Here is a 16,624-nt window from a genome sequence, read left to right as displayed (position 1 = left end):
ACCCTACATTTATCTCTGCTTTTGAACAACATTAAACTATAAATTAAGGAAAACAGGGCTCAAAATGTCTGAATAGAGAAAAAAAAAAATAAAAAGGTAAAACATTGAACTATAAATGGCCATAAAGAAAAAGAAGGTAGCTTTTCTAATATATGACTCCCTAATCAGGATTAGTTGTTGATGCATGATGGGTCAGTGACATCCTCTAGCTTTTCTATGGCTCTCCAGTTCTGAAAATCCTGTGAGCTCTGTAGGCAAGCCTTAGCTGTCCCTGAGGAAGACAATCCACTGCAGGGCTGGAGAACTGGCCCAGGCATTCTGTCTTCCTGTCTTGCCTGTGACACAACAGACCCCAAAGCATCAGGCAGGGCAATGGCCCATTATATTGCTTCGGCTCCATCGTATGCCTCCAAGATCAGGTTTACACTTCGATTACTAAGCTACCTATAGATTTTGTGCTTCAAAAAGCATTTGTCTATTACAGTATAAAACAATTCCATCAGGTATGAAATTGGACCTTTGGAACAAAACCAAGTATCCTCCCTTTACATTTCCACCCTGTGTTTGACTCAAGTCCACAAATCAGGAAATGCTCAAACAAGAATCTTACTATACTGAATGCAATAAATTGATATCAATTATTCTGTTGATTAGGCTACTGAAATGATTGAGTGATAGAGGTGAATTACAAAAAAAAATTCCTTTATTCTAAAAAATGGTAACCTACCTGGATAAACTTCAGGCACCGTGTAATACATAGACATAATCTATAGCTATTGGATTTGGGAAAAAGAATGGCTCGATGTAATCACATCCTTCAAAGGAATCTCTTCAGTACAGTTGCTTCTATTACTTGTTTGTGCATTGAATAGCAGTTAAAATTTATATCATTAGTGATGGTGTGCATAATAACTTACAGCAAAAATAAATGTGAGGAGAAAAAATAATTTAAAAGTCAGAAGTCAGAGTCATATTTAAAGTTAACTTGTAAAGGTAGAAAATTTTGCCTAAGATCAGAGAAAAGTTTCAAGGAGGTGTGTGGAGCATGCAGGAAACTCACCCTATATACAAATTAATTGTCAGAGGAATACAACTTTGACAAAGGACTATTCTTTTATAATCATTAACATAAAATCATCATAATCTATATAAAGTGATTGGATACAGTTTTGGTGAAATAACATAAAATGTGTCCATTGCATTTTTTGCAGTCAGGCTAGTTCTACCGACTTTTTTGCTGGTGGAAATCCCTGACTCACCTCTTCTTCATGCCTCATAGTTTCCCAGTCATCAAATTTTCAACTTCACTAAAGCTAACCTGACATAAACCACTTGAAACAGTTGATCATCTATGCTACATTGCTGCTCATCTCATTCTGTCTCCAGTGGTTGTCATGTATTATTTCCTATATTGTCCAACAGTAGCTGCTGCAATTAAGACTACTAGAAAAATTGGTTTAAATGCATAAGTAATACAACTACCTGAAGAAACTTCATGCTTTGTTTATTTTTAGATCCAGTCCTGATTTTAATTAACCTAAACCATGTAATTTAAATAGGAAGTGAACGCATGGATACTTGTCTAGATGAATTCAGGAACACAACTACCTGAAGAAACTTCGTGCTTTGTTTATTTTTAGATCCAGTCCTGATTTTAATTAACCTAAACCATGTAATTTAAATAGGAAGTGAATGCATGGATACTTGTCTAGATGAATTCAGGAACTCATGTACTAAGGTCACAGCTTTCTTAACATTCATAAAACATGTCAACAGATTTGATTTTTTTTTTTCCAAACATGGGAGCAATTCAAATAACACCAAAAATTAATCCATCACTGGGCCTTTGCTCATGCAGTTAACAGCACTCTCTTCATGAGGAGAAACCCAGTGAAGTAAGACTTGTAGTCCTAAGCCAGTTTTCCTCAAGCTGTGAGGTAGGGGCAAAAAAAAAAAAGGAAAAAAAAAATCCCTAAAATGAAGAGATCGCTTTTCCTTTTTTGAACATTGATTGCCTAATATATTTATTTACAACCCTGAGAGTCCCATGTATTTTCCCACTTGTTTTCTTAATGGAACAGCAGATGAGGACACACCTAGCTAATTCATCCAGCTTTGTCATGGTAAAGGACAAAGCTGAGCAAAGTCTAGGTGTAGCTTTAGCAACAAACATAGTCTGACTGCATCAGTTATGGGCAGGAGAAACATACTTCTACTTCAGGAGCTACTTACAGTGATAGCACTCGCTGTTTACTTAAAGCATGCTGAGGCAAACCAGACGGTCGGAGTGTTTGGTTGCATACCAGCACTCAGGAAACTCCTCCATCCTGCAGGCTTCACATTGCAGCACTCCAGCTTGAGACCTGGGGACAAGTCTGTGTGGTGTGAGCTTCTTCCAGCTTCTGTAGTCTAGTCTGAGCACTTTTAAAGCCAAAGCTACACATTCTTTGCATTTGCAGTGCTGCCCAGTTACAAGGAGTTTGTAAATTCATAACCGACACTGAAACAGCAAATAGGGAATGATTCTTCACTGTTTCATTCATTACAAGAAGAATGACCTGTAGTACTGCCCTGAAGAACTGAAAAAAAAAACAACTTCAATTCTTCCAGCTGCTACAGACTTGACAAAATGTGCTGTTAGTTTCATGCAAACCAGAAGCAAAACAGAAAATCCAAACACTGGCGTCTTTGCAATGGAAACTATTTAAGTTCAGATTTGACAGTGGCATGACATCAGATTAATCAGAAAACCAATTACAGGTCAGCAAGTCACTGTTAAGAATGCTTATGCAGTGGATGGCAAACTGGCAAAAAAAAGCAGAATCTCATACAAGAAGACATTTGATTTTCAGAAATGTCTGCATGCCTAATATTATAGTATTAAATATTTGAAAATCATTTAACTCCATCCTTAATTACATTGGCTACTGGCAATCATGATGCAATGGTAGAGGAAGAGACACTGACATCTGCAAATATTGCATTAAATACAGATAAGTGTTAATGCATTTCAGACAAGAGACAGATAAATACAAAATGTCTGCAGTCCAATTTTGTTGTTATTTACAGCTGACTGTTTGTTATGAATATGTAAGAATAAAGACAGGTGTAGGCTGTTTTCAGACAGAAGAAAATATCATTACTACATATCATACTTAGTTGTCTATGAAAAAAATGCAAGGTTACAAATGGGAGCCAGGGAAGGCTCACTGACAGTTGCTCCTGGATTATTATAGCTCATTATTACCATATTTATAATAATAACCCTTCCACCTAGAAAAGAAATATGGTTGAAGAATAAGAAATCTAAGCATTCATAAATAGCACTGCAGGACAGTGACAAGACAATTGACAAGATCAATTCCTCACAATTTCTTTTTAGAACACATCAGTAGATATGTAGCAGGTACCAGCTTCAAAATGAGCAAAATGACATAATTCTCATATAATGGACTGTTAAATCATTTACTACTGAATGCCATGAATGTTAAGAGGTTGCATAGGTTCAATGGGGATTAGATGAATCCAAGAAAAAAATAAGTCAGAGTTAGCAAATGCAAAAACACCCCCCCATCTCAGGAAGTCCCCACGTGAAAACCTGTGGAAACCAGAAGAAAATCTGAGGAAGCACTAGAACTGGAAGCTCTGAGGATAAAAATAAATAAATAAATAAATAAAATAATAAAAAAATCCACAGTGTACCACCGCTGTGGTGCAGACCGGCTTTGATTACAACTTTTTGTTTTAAAATTACTATTAGAGAAGATGAGGCTATGAAGGGAAGGGGAAGGGAGGGGAGGGGAGGGGAGGGGAGGGAAACAGAGATTGTGTAGGACAGCAAATGAATTATCTCTTTTCCATCTGTAAAACCATACAAAGTATGTCATGTGTTGTATATATTATGCATTTCTCCACAGGTAGGCCTTCTCTCTTGCATTTCCTTTTTTCCCCTTTCTTCTACTCTTAATGTTAGAAATAAATCTCACAAGTTCAGTGGACTTTGTAAGAGTGGCAAGCGAGGGCCAAAAGGAAAGATAGGTCCATCTGTATATTAATGCACATCAAATGAAGTGATAATACCCACGCCTATACATCATTAAAGATTGTTCTGGGTTAACAAACAAGCTCTTTATAAAAAAATGAATGGTTTCCAGCCTGTAGGGTACAAAACTATTGGTGCCTCAGCCCCTTTACCCTTTACCACACAAATATCCATTAGACAGAATGAGCAGATCCTTTAAAAAGGAGATACTGGGTTGTTCTAATAGCACTCTGGGACAGAATCAACACTTCATTCTTATAAAAATTAAGGTCTCTGATGCTGCATAAAGCTACTTTATTCCGATATTTTTCTATCCCACCAACAAAAGCTCAAATCAATAGGAAAAAATAACTAGATATTTATAGTGAGAAGGTACTCCCTTCATCCAGTAACATATGATGACAGATTACGTTATTAAAGTATTTTGATTTATTTGTTCATTGTAGTTCTTTAAAAATAATAAATAAATAAATAAATAAGAGAAAGATGTAGGGCAACATGTACCAAGCAAGGAATCAGTGCCAGCACCTTCCAAGCATACCTGCCAGAAGAACCAGGTGGTACAGTGGGCACCCAATGCTCCACTGAGGACAAAGGTTGATACCTGAATGCATGTTGATAGATACAGCATCTTCTTTCTACATAGGGAGTATGTCCAGCCCTAGTGTAAGGTACAATCCCTTTGTGTATACACTGGTGTCTGGAAGCAGAAGTGAAGAATAGCAAACAACTTTTATCAGCACAACTTAGCAAGCGACATCAGGTCAACTGATCTTTTCTCCAATTCTTTCTCAGCCCCACACAGACGATGAGACTGAAATCACCTCCACTCAGTTGTTGCAGTTTATCTGCATCCCTTTCCCCAGGGCTTCAACAAGCACCAGAAGTTGGTACCATATTGCACCACAAACTTCAAGAGAAATCAGTACCAGCTGTCTTGAAAAGGCACAAGTCCACTGGCTCCTCCAAACCTACCTCACTTTACACCTCCTAGTGCAAAAGAGCTAGTCTTTCCAGCTTTACAATTATAAGGAAGAAAAGAGAGAAATAAACTTAAGCCAAACATTTGTTACCTCAGCCTGAAAACCTCATGTAAAAAGTCAACCAACTTAAGGGAAATGATTAAGGTAATGCAGGGTGGCTAAAATACTTTCAGATTATGCCAAAACATGCCAAGACATGGCATGTTCTCATGGGCAAGTTATCATAGAATCACAGACTGGTTGAGCTTGGGAGGAACCTCTGATGGTCATTTGGTCCAACTCTCTGCTCAAGCAGGGTCACCCAGAGCAAGCTGCCCAGGACCTTGTCCAGGTGGCTTTTGAAGATCTCCAAAAAGTGAGAGACTCCACAACCTCTCTTGGCAACCTGTGCCAGTGCTCAGTCACCCTCACAGTAAAGAAGTGCTTCCTCATGTTCAGAGGGAATCTCCTGTGTTTTTTTGTGCCCATGGACTCTCATCCTGGTACAGGCACCACTGAAAAGAGCCTGGTTTTGTCCTCTTTGCACCCTTCTTTCACGTATTTATAGACATGGGTAAGATTCCCCCTAAGCTCTCTCTTCTCCAGGCTGAACAGTCCCAGTTCTCTCAGCCTCTCCACACAGGAGAGATGTTTCACTCCCTTCAGTCGCTGAGATTGTCAGCTGGACAATCCCTGAGATTGTCCAGTTTGTTCAAATATTCCCTGACCTGATCTGTATCTTCCACCAAAGATAAATCTTCCTTGCTCAAGCCTCTCAGCCTGGCCTCTGGGACCTGGGATTCCTGAAAGCCAGTCTTGCTGAGGCAAAGAAGGCATTCAGTACCTTGGCTTTTTCACTGTCCCTAGTAAACAGATCTCCTTTTTTTCTGTCAGAAGAGGGTCCACATTTTCCCTAGTCTTCTTTTTGTCATTGAAGTATTTGTAGAAGCCCTTCCTCTTGCCCTTGATATCCTTGGCCAGATTCAATTCTGGGACTTAATGAAATTGAAGTCTACATTTATTTTGCTTACATTTGGGCACTTAACAGTGGCACCTGTGTTAGGGATGTCAATGTCCAGTGCAGTCCACCATGGACACAGTCAACAGAGACAGAGGATTCCTCTGGAGGGAGAAATCCCTCTCACAAACAATTCAATATACTTCCCACTCTCACTAGCTATCACTTCTCCTCACTGTAGCTTTGTTTTCTGACCCTCTTATACATCCTCAGGGTTTAGACTTTTTCTTCAGTGCCCAGAAAGAAAGAAATCTCATTGTGACTGGGCTGGGATAACAGTAGGTGTCATAAGAGAAGTTACAATTGCTGCTCTGTTATGATACTCAAGCACAAAGTTACACTTTCCTAGCAAGACCTGTGAGGGAAGAAATAAGCTCACTAGCTCGCAGTTATTTATTAAAGCCAGATCCTCAGCTGCTATTAACTCTTCTGCATTACAGTGGAAGGACTGTACGCATTTGCTTACATTTCATTTTGTACTTATGCTCTAACCCCAAATCACTTCTGATGGTACAATGCTGTCTTGGGTGCTTGTGTTTTGAGAGCTTCATCAGAAAGGCCACCTGACTGATCAAGTGGGCTATTGGAAAGCACAAATCATTGGGTTCTCTGAAACCAGCTTTGCCATACTTGTAAATAAAAAAGCCTTTATTCATTTAAAGAGGGCAGCCTGACTTCAGCCTTTCTTCTGTGCAAATGATTCATTCCAGGACTAATGAAACTTCAAGGTTTTTGGCAATCCATCCTCCCACAATCTGACATATCAAAGGGCAAACTTACGGCGATGATCTGAACTCTAAATTTACCTTCTAATTACTATACCTACTTCACTTGGCCTAAGAAGTGGTGAAGGGGCTGTGAAGACAGTCATGCATGGCAGATGAAATCTTCACAGTGGCAGGATCATGGTTCCTGCCTCTTAGACTTCCTTTCCTTTGTGCTTATTTTCACATGGATTTCATAGGTTCCTACAAGTTGCAGGACTGAGAATTTTGAAGATATTCATATAAATTAAGTCTTGAGCAATGATTTATCACTCTCCCTTCAACTATGAGTGATTCCATTGGGCAAAAAAACTCACACTATCTAAAGCTGTATTTGATCAGTACCCTTGAACAAGTTAAAGTGGCCCTCTAATCAAAAAAGAATAATTTTATCCAAGAGTAATTTGATAAAAGATATATATACTCATGAAAATTTATGTATTCAATGGGTAATAACCATTTTGTGTGTTTCCACTGTACATGTCATTTGAGGATTGCAGAACACTTCTCAAATGTTTATTGAATTTCATAATACCCTTCTGAGATACATAAAAGATGTAATGGATGCTTCAGCTCCTCACTAAAATGTGCTAGCTTCCAAGAGAGAACCAAGATATTATCTGACTTTATAAACACTTCAAAAGGAAGTGAGGAATGACAGCACGTTTCATTGAAATAAAACAATTCAGGAACACTTTATTCCAGAAGTCTAAGGTTTGCTTTTACATCTGGATCCACTGACTCATTAATGAACACATAAGTTGGGAAGTTGTTTTCCTTTCCTATTAGGACAGGTGTTCTTTTAGTAAAACAAGTGAATATATACCCTTTCTGAAGTACTGGTGCAGTAACGATTCTGACAAAAAGTGCCATCCATTGTATCTCTCCTCGGCTTCCTGCAGCACTTGCTATCACCTTGTGATAGCTATATCATCAAGTATGGCTACTGTATTACCTTCCAAACCGGAACCGGAACTGGGCTCTGATATGGCTGCAGCACAAGGTGATGGGGCCTCAGGCACCACTGGGTAGGTTGAAGGGCTTCCCGTTGCTGTCCTCATTTCTCTTTGCAGTCCCAGTCCATAAGTAAATCCATATACCAGACAGAATCTGTTCCCCCAGGTAAAGATAGCTGTCAACAAGTCTTTCCTCAATTTCTTGTTGTCTAGTACAACTCTGGTGATTTCAGTGGAATTATGTCGGAATTACTTTAGTAATATTGCAGCCAAATTAGTGTCATAGTCTTCTTTCTGATTAAATGATTTATAGAACATAAAGCTAGTGACACCACAAAAGGAAAAGTTTTGCTATTTGAATGTGATGCTAAAACTAGCATACCCAAGTCAGGCAAGAATAAGCTAGCACAGATACTAGTATTCTACAGTTTCTATCACTTCAAATCACATAAAAAAGAATTGAAAACAAACAAACAAAAAAATACAACTACAATAGTTCTTAGTCATCCATCATGCAACTTTCCATTGCGTTCCCCATATGTGCTACCATTTACCTCAGGCAGAAATGCACACATTTCTTCACTCTCTTAATTCTTCCAAGCAAAGACAACATCAAAGTCACACTTCAGAGAGAAATCAAAGAGAGAAAGGATTTTCTAAAGCAATTGAAATACTTTCCATAAACAATTATTTTACAATGCAAAGGGCAAAATAGCGATGATTTTTTTTCCTCCACTTTAAATGTTAATGTACCCTACAGTACATCTTCCTATTGCCAGTGGCTGCTAGCATCCAGAATTTTGGTGACAAATTAAAGGTCATCTTTCTATATGTCATCTCCTACTTCAAATAGCTCCTGCAATCACTAATTGATGAGAAATTACAAGTGCTTATTATACAGACAAGTGTGAAAGCTTCACTTGAAGTTGTTTTCTTTCTACTGTTGTGTTTTTTTGGAAATGATTCATCTCCTATGCTCTCTATTTAGCAACTGCAGGCTACTTATAAATAAACAGAAAATAGAAAAGCAATAAGACAGAACAAAAAAAAAATCAGAAACAAATATTTATTTCAAATTTTTATTTTTATGTCTCTTAAAAATAAATAAATAAATACAGGACAGACTTGCAGCCTTTCATCCTGTTATAAGTAGTACTATTATCCATCCTATACGAATGTGAAAACTATGACTCAAAGTGTAATTTGCTGACTCTGGTATGCATTTGATAAAGAGGATTAATAATTTACTGAACAGTCTATGCATATTTGCATACATCCACAACACAACCATCTAGTAGAACATTGAATAGAATAATACGTCTTCATGTTCCTCTGAACTCCTATACCACGTGGCACCCAGAAAGATTGCTATATGTTCTTAATTTTTCCCTCCTGTACTTCCTTAAAAAAAAAAAAAAAAAAAAAAAAAAAACACTTTTTAAAAACCTTTTTCCTCCTGCAAAGTCTCATATCATAAAGTTCGTCATTCATAATGGATTAGTGAGGGAGTTTACCTCTTTCCTCAGCCCATGAGCTGGCAAGCCACCAATAAAAGAAGGATCATCCCAAGATAGTTTTGCTTTCCGAGGCAACAAATATGAAAGAAAAGTTGAGAAGTCTAAGTGGTTTTCTTTCGTACATCATGTAGAGACACAGTCCTTTTAAGATGCAATCTTGAACATTTGACAAAGGTATGACAAGGACAAATACAAGTAAGCAAGCTCAGAAAGAAGTGTTGTGTTTTCTGTCATAAATCTAAACTGAAGCTCAGGAGACTATATCAGCCTCCTGCTTAAGGTACTCTATTTCAATGGTGTTATTATCTGGCAACACTTACCTCTAGAGGATAGGTTGGTCTGTGTTCAAATCCATGGTTTTTTTTAGAGCAAAAATTAGAGTCTGCAAAATTAGAGTCTGCAAAAATTTCTTTTAATTTGATAACCAAAATCAGCAGTCCTACTAGGGACATAAGTTCCCTTGTCCTACATTTCAGAGAGAAGCCTCCCTCCTGTTTGAAATCACATCCATGACTTCTTCCACAGTTGAGTGCTTGTCTCCATGGCACCTCATAAACCACTGCTGCTGCTTCTTCCCTCTTACATCCGTATGACCCTCAAGGAGAAGAACACCTGCCCAGGAGCAGGAAGGCCTACGTTCACATCTCTCGTGAGATCAAAAAGATGTAAGCACAATTTTTAGCAGAGTGCCTACAGAGTAGATGATAGTTTGGGGAAGACAGAGAGAAAAGATGAAGTGAAAATTCTCTCCTTTTGGAAGGTGCTCCACTTTACTTAGTACAACTAACCATTTATTTAGCCAAAGCAAAAGGACAATGATAATTCCTAATTCAGCAATTAAGAAGTTTTCCTTTCTGGGCTGAATCTAAGTACCAGTTCCTATTCCAGAAAACACTGCAGTGACAAAATATTTAACATCAAGTGATAAATGGCAACTAAATAGAATTCTGGAACATTATATTTCAGAACAGGTTTGTGATTTTGTGATTATCTAAAACCCTAGCTCAAACTGCCCTTTCATGACTAAACTGATGACTTTACCTATATTAACTCAAGTTCAGCTGTGTTGCATCTCAAGGAGATTGTTCCTAGTCCTCACCACCCAATGACCTAAACTGAGGTTCAGCATCCCTCACTATTTGCAAGGATTCCTATGGCTGCGTCTGGTATATATGAAAAGACAGAGCTTGAAACTAGACACTTTATGGAAGGCAAGGTTTTCCAGTACTTATCTTCCTTTTCTGTTGTTTATATTTTTGCTTAGTCTTTAGCCCTGCTTCTGTCTTTTGGTCTACATCAGTTAAGTGCAAGCTCTAAAGTGTAGTGCTCGGGTACAGAAAATAGGCAGTTTTCCAAATCAATTTCAAAAGAAGTAAGGCACATTGCCTGCAGTAAGAGTGTACACAAATGTTTCAAGGAGCATTTTGAGTATTCATTGCCACAGCATACAAATTGGGCAGGAAACAACAATTACTGTCATGAGCTGGCAAACAGAGAACTTTCTTTTACACTAATTGATACTTACTGGGAAAACAAAGGAGAGATTAATTCACCTTACAATATCAATTACTGTGGAAAGGCTTAACGAGAATAGCCCATAGAAAGCCTGCAGGTAATTACTCTCAGTCAGCTTTGTTACTGGTCCCTTTTGCAAGAACTGTTGTGAGGACACTGCTTCCACGATTTATACAAGCCTCTAAAATTTTCTTCCATAAATTAATGTAGATATGGTGGGGAAGTGTGCTTCCTCTGCATGCTGAAGGATAGAGAGATAAAGGCTGTGAGGAGGTGCACTGGATTTTTATATTGGCTTGTTTCAGTGGTCTCTCAGCTCTGTCTTATGCTTAGCATTTCCAAGAGTGTTATTTGAAGGGCACATCAACAATTTTCTCTCTTTATTCCCATTTCACATATTTTATTCAACTTCACCTGAAAAAATAATGAAAACAATAGCAAAAAAAAAATCCTAAAATATAACATTTACTTTTTGTTAAGAAACATCACATTTCTTAGAGAATATTTTTACAGGATTTAAGATCCATAAACTGAGAAGAAATTCATCTCTCCTCTGCTTCTCCTCATAGAAACTTACAGTCTATCTAATATCATTTTTACTAGCCCTTTGAAATCTTCCAACAACTTCATGCAGTATACACAGTTCCCCATTGAAACCCTCTGAAGCAGTATTATTACTCTGGATTTTTCTGCATGGCAGAAATTTCTTTTAGCAAGTTTATTTTCATGTTTTACATATATCAGCAAGCATATTTCCATTGATATCAAAATAAAAAGTTCATGAGTGTGAATAAATATATAAATGTAATTTGTTATTACCATTGACTTTTTATATTAGAAGCTGCATGCAAAGTAACATTCTAGAATTTAAAAAGCAATAATTATATGGGGATTAAAAAAAACCAACACAAGTAATGTTTAACTACAAAAATCTGGAAACATATTCTGAACTTTCCCAGCAATGCTAAGAAAAAGAGTTCATAACTCCTTGGATAAGATTTAAATTTAAAATACTGTCTTTACTAATTATTCCAATTCAAAAAGACTGTTTTCAAGGCAAGACTTACACATACATAAAACTCTAAAACACCAACTTAACTATTGTGGCATTGACCACTGTATCCTTAATTGACCAAATGGTCCACTTGTAGAAACCAAAACACAGACTCCAGGACTCTTGGTTCCCTGTGCACCAAACAAGCAGATTTAGGCACTTTTGAGTGAGATCCACCAAACTCTGCTTGCTGAGGATGTGACCCCCTAAATTAGCCAACATGAAAATGTGAGGACAACACTGAGTCTGACCTCCTGCCCTTCTCGATGACCCAGAGATAAGAAAAGGTATCACACTCCACTGATCCTTCTCCTGACCCCTGTTCAGGAAAGGTGAGTTTTGTCTTTGAAAATAAAGTTAAAGATATTGATTTTAGACAACAGTTAATCATTCAGGATGATGACAGATGCAGGTTCAAATCCTTCCTTTACTCCAAGGGATTAATTTCAACATAACATTAAAGTATGTGAAAACTTCTGGAAAGCAGTCTGCTATTCCTGTAAAACTTGTTGGATCTATAGGAGATAATTGAAGATTTGTTGGATGAAAAGAGGAAAGCAAGCACAGAAGTGTATAATCTAATAATGAGATCATAGAGAAAAGCCTTCTCTTCCTCCTAAAAAGAAATATTAACCAAGTGCTTATCACTTAATACAAAATGTATAAACGGTCTTTGCAGCAGGACCCACAGCTCAGAAATCTCCCTAGAGCAAATATCCTTAGCAAAAAAATAAATAAATAATAATAATAAAAAATAAAAAATAAAACCTCTCTGAATCTATTTTGTGGGAGGATGAGGTATGTTTGAGGTATGTTTAAGCACAAAAAAAGTTTCTGAGCAACTTTGAAGGTGGAAATCTAGGTATCTATGGGTCTCAAATTAATCCAGAATTAAGAAGCAGCTATCAAGTTCATAATGGTTGACACCATTCCCTCGGGTCCTATCGCTGGTCACTAAAGAGAACAGATTGGCGCCTGCCCCTCCACTCCCCCTCGTGAGGAAGCTGTAGGCCGCGATGAGGTCTCCCCTCAGCCTCCTCTTTTCCAGGCTGGACAGGCCAAGTGACCTCAGCCGCTCCTCACACATCTTCCCCTCAAGGCCCTTCACCATCTTAGTAGCCAAGGAAAGGTTGGATGTGGTGCACAGGGACATGGTTTAGTGGGTGATATTGGTGGTAGGGGGGTGGTTGGACCAGACGATCTTGGAGGTGTTTCCCAACCTTAATGTTTCTATGATTCTATGTTACACTGATCAAAGGCTAGAGCCTGAGCTGGAAAAGGTCATGTGGAACATGTGGAACAAGGTAGATAAGGCTGAAATTTGCAAGGTCCTGCAGTTTTGCCACCTAAGCTAACCCATAAAAGTGGCCTAAAAGAAAGCTGGAGAGGGACTCTATCAGGGAGTGTAGCCATGGAACAAGGAATAATGGCTTTGAACAAATGGAGATTTAGATTAGATGTGATGTGAGGAAGAAATTCTTCACTCAGAGCACAAAGCGCACATGGGAATTAGGGCTGAAGTTGCACCTTGTTTCTGTTCTTTTCCATAAAGAATAGAATGAAATTTCCTAAAAAACAGTGTTAAAAATAAACCCAGGAAACAGGATGGGAGGTGGAGGACAGTCCCTGTGGCCGAGGGGCAGCCTTTCTCTCTGGCAAGACAAATGGCCTGGGGGAGCCTGCCCCAGAAAAGGGACCCTCAGCCCCCCCAACCCTCCTCCTCCTTCCACATGAGGGCATCTTCCAGGCTGCTCCCAATACAGCCACCTTTGGCCATGCGTGGGCCACTCCATCACAGGGGCTTGCTGAGGTCACAGTGGCCACCACTGCCCCGCCTTTGCTCCGGGCCCTATAAAACAGGATCCCTGCAGCTGGCCCACCATTTGCTGAGCTTCTAGGCACTCTGACAGACAGCTAGTGTGGCAGGAAGAAGTCCAGAAGCAGGAAGGCGAGCAGCAGGCCTCCTCGGTGTGAAAGGACAGCGATGCAGTCCAAGGAAGCACCGAGCAGGAAGGCACTTAGCGAGAATGAGAAGTGTCATGGGCAGAGGGATCGCGCCTGCGGCACAAGAGACACCAGTGCTCGAGAGACCTCTGGCGCACAGCCCACGGACACTTACAGGTGGTACCATTGGCACTGCAACGACATGGGGAACAGGCCGCCCCCTCAGCCATACAGCGACAGGGGGCCTGGGCCTTCCCGTTGGTGCAATGGCAGCATGGGACAATGGCAGGAGCGTCAGGCAGGCAGCCAGGTGGAGCAGAGGTGTGCCCGTAGTCCAGGACGCAGCGTGGGACCCAGCCATGGCCGTAATGCAGACGGCAATGTCAAACCCACAGATGGAAATCAACCGGACAGTGGCATGGGACCTGGGGTGGAACTGGACGTCCCCCTGGTTCAGCACCCTGGCCTGAAAACATTCCTGATGGAAGGAATCCGGTTTGGGCAGTCCCGGGCAAGGAGTGGCTTGTCCTTCTGCCCAACACCATGGAGCCCATGGAGGTGGATCCACCAAAAGATGTGGAGGAACCGATGGAAATGGATCCACCTCGGCCAGAGCAGACCTGCGACTACCCCGGCACGTCTTCGCTTTCTGCCATCAGAGCGCACCAACACCATCGCAGGAGTGCTCAGCGAGCTCCCTACTCGTCGCGCAAGCTCCATCCCAAGCATTAGCTTGGAGCCACCAAACACCACAGATATCCCGCAGGCTTACCTGTGGGATGTCCCGGCAATAAAGAACTCTGTTGCCAATTCTCAGGGCTTGTGTGAGTGCTTCTTTCCCATCCCCCAGCCCTTGTGCAAGAGGTGGTATCCTTTCTGCACAGAGCCTCGAGGAAGAGCACAAGAGAGGACCCCAGCTTCCTTCGGGCTGCTGCGCTGGGGTGAAAGGAGGAGACCCTGAGGGCCACCATGCACCTTTAACATTTGTGAAAATAGACTGAGGGGTGAAAATAGTAGTGTGTAAGCAATTATAGGTGTCTAATTTCTTATATTAGGAGTTAATTTCTGTATCTGAGTAATTGGTAACAACAGACATGGAGAAGGCTGAGGTACTCAACAACTTTGCCTCCATCTGCACTGGTAGATGGGCTTCCCAAGTGTTTCATTTCCCTGAACCCGTAGACGGAGGCTGGGGGATCAAAGTCCTCATTTCATCTCAGAAAGTGTAGTTAGGCATTGGAATGGGTTACCCAGGGAAGGGAGGATTCCAAATGCCATAAGATGTAATGCTAAAGCAACAGAGAACAGTAAACCTGACACAGACATTTTTCCTATCCATCCAGATGTCACCAAAGCAAGATGTTCTGTAGAGGAGGAGCAAAACTCAAGCAAAGACGTGGATATCCATCCAGCACATCTACTCCCACAAATACCCCTGCCCTATTTTACAGATGACCCACAGGACTTAAGGCAGAACTGCAGGCAGTTCTAAGGCCTCAGTAAAAGGGATTCAGCTCCAGATTTTGAGTCCTATGTTTAGGTATCTACATGTGCACTAGGTGTCTAAACTCCCATCACAATCAATGGAGATCTAATCAGTGGTGTCCAGAGAGGGCACATTTGGTCAGCTGAAAAGCCCTCTGATGATTACAGGTATATTGAGCACAATGGGTCTTAGACACAACTTCTATGTAGATGTCGTCACATAGGTTTTTGAATATGTTTTCGCATATTCACACACAACTGTTCACATATTCACACACAACTGTTTTCATTGTCTATAAAGATGAGAAGCAAAATTATCAAAATAGCATAAGCCAATGCAAAACATTTTTACAAATCCTAAAGTTATATGTAAAAAGTGTTGAAATGAAAAATTCTAAATTATTCTAATTATTTGTCATCATCTGAACTCTGAAACCTAAAATGAAGTCCCAGAATTATGTAGTATCTATTTAAAAAATCTTACTTAAAATCCCTATATGTTGAACAATTGAGGTTTTGATTACTTCAGGGAAGAAAGGAAAGTTTTGGATAAACACTGCAACAAACTAAGGAGATGGAGATATGCTCACCTCAAATAGTGTGACTTTGGGTACATGACTTAAAGAATAAGAAAGACACAGAGAAGTTATCTGAGCTATGTTAGATAAAATAAAAGCCAATATGACCATAGTAGTTCCTTGTGGCCACCGAAATATTAATAATAATTAACAGACTTACCTGAACTTTGTTAAATTGCCTTTTCCATGCTACACATTCCTTGTATTGCATGATGAGTAGAGCTGACTGGTCTGAAACAGTAAGGAGATGAAAGAGCTCATCTTCCTTTAGCCCAGGACCTTATGCCATTATTTACAGAAGGTAGAATTCCACACGCATTTTGCACAGTGGAAAGTTACGTAACTAAGGAACCAAGACATAAGGACCACACTTAGTCTATTCTAGACATAAACAGGTTTGCTCTGCCCAAACCCCAGCCAAACCTGAAGCCAGGTCACACAGCCTGTTAGTATAGTGAAATAATTTAAAATAGCCTTCACAATATTGCCACCAAAACACTATGACTACATTACTGAGAACGTCTTTGAGGGGAGAAAGGAGGATCTGTCTTTAATGGAGTTCACAACCAGTTGAAGGCTACCATACTGAGATATTTCCCACCTTCCCCAGTCTTGCATAACTTCTGCTCCTTAGTCTGGTTAGGATATGTGGATGCAGCACAGGCTAACATTCTGTGAGGAGAGGGAATAGTTCCATCAGCAAGGCTGAAGAAGAGCACAGTTTGCTTCCAGACCCTTTCATGCCCTAATCCTAGAAGAAATGTCCCGCCACCATATTACTAGCGGCTA

Source organism: Cygnus olor, chromosome 3, assembly GCF_009769625.2.
Source record: "Cygnus olor isolate bCygOlo1 chromosome 3, bCygOlo1.pri.v2, whole genome shotgun sequence".
NCBI lineage: Eukaryota > Metazoa > Chordata > Aves > Anseriformes > Anatidae > Cygnus > Cygnus olor.
This window is presented reverse-complemented; position numbering follows the sequence as displayed.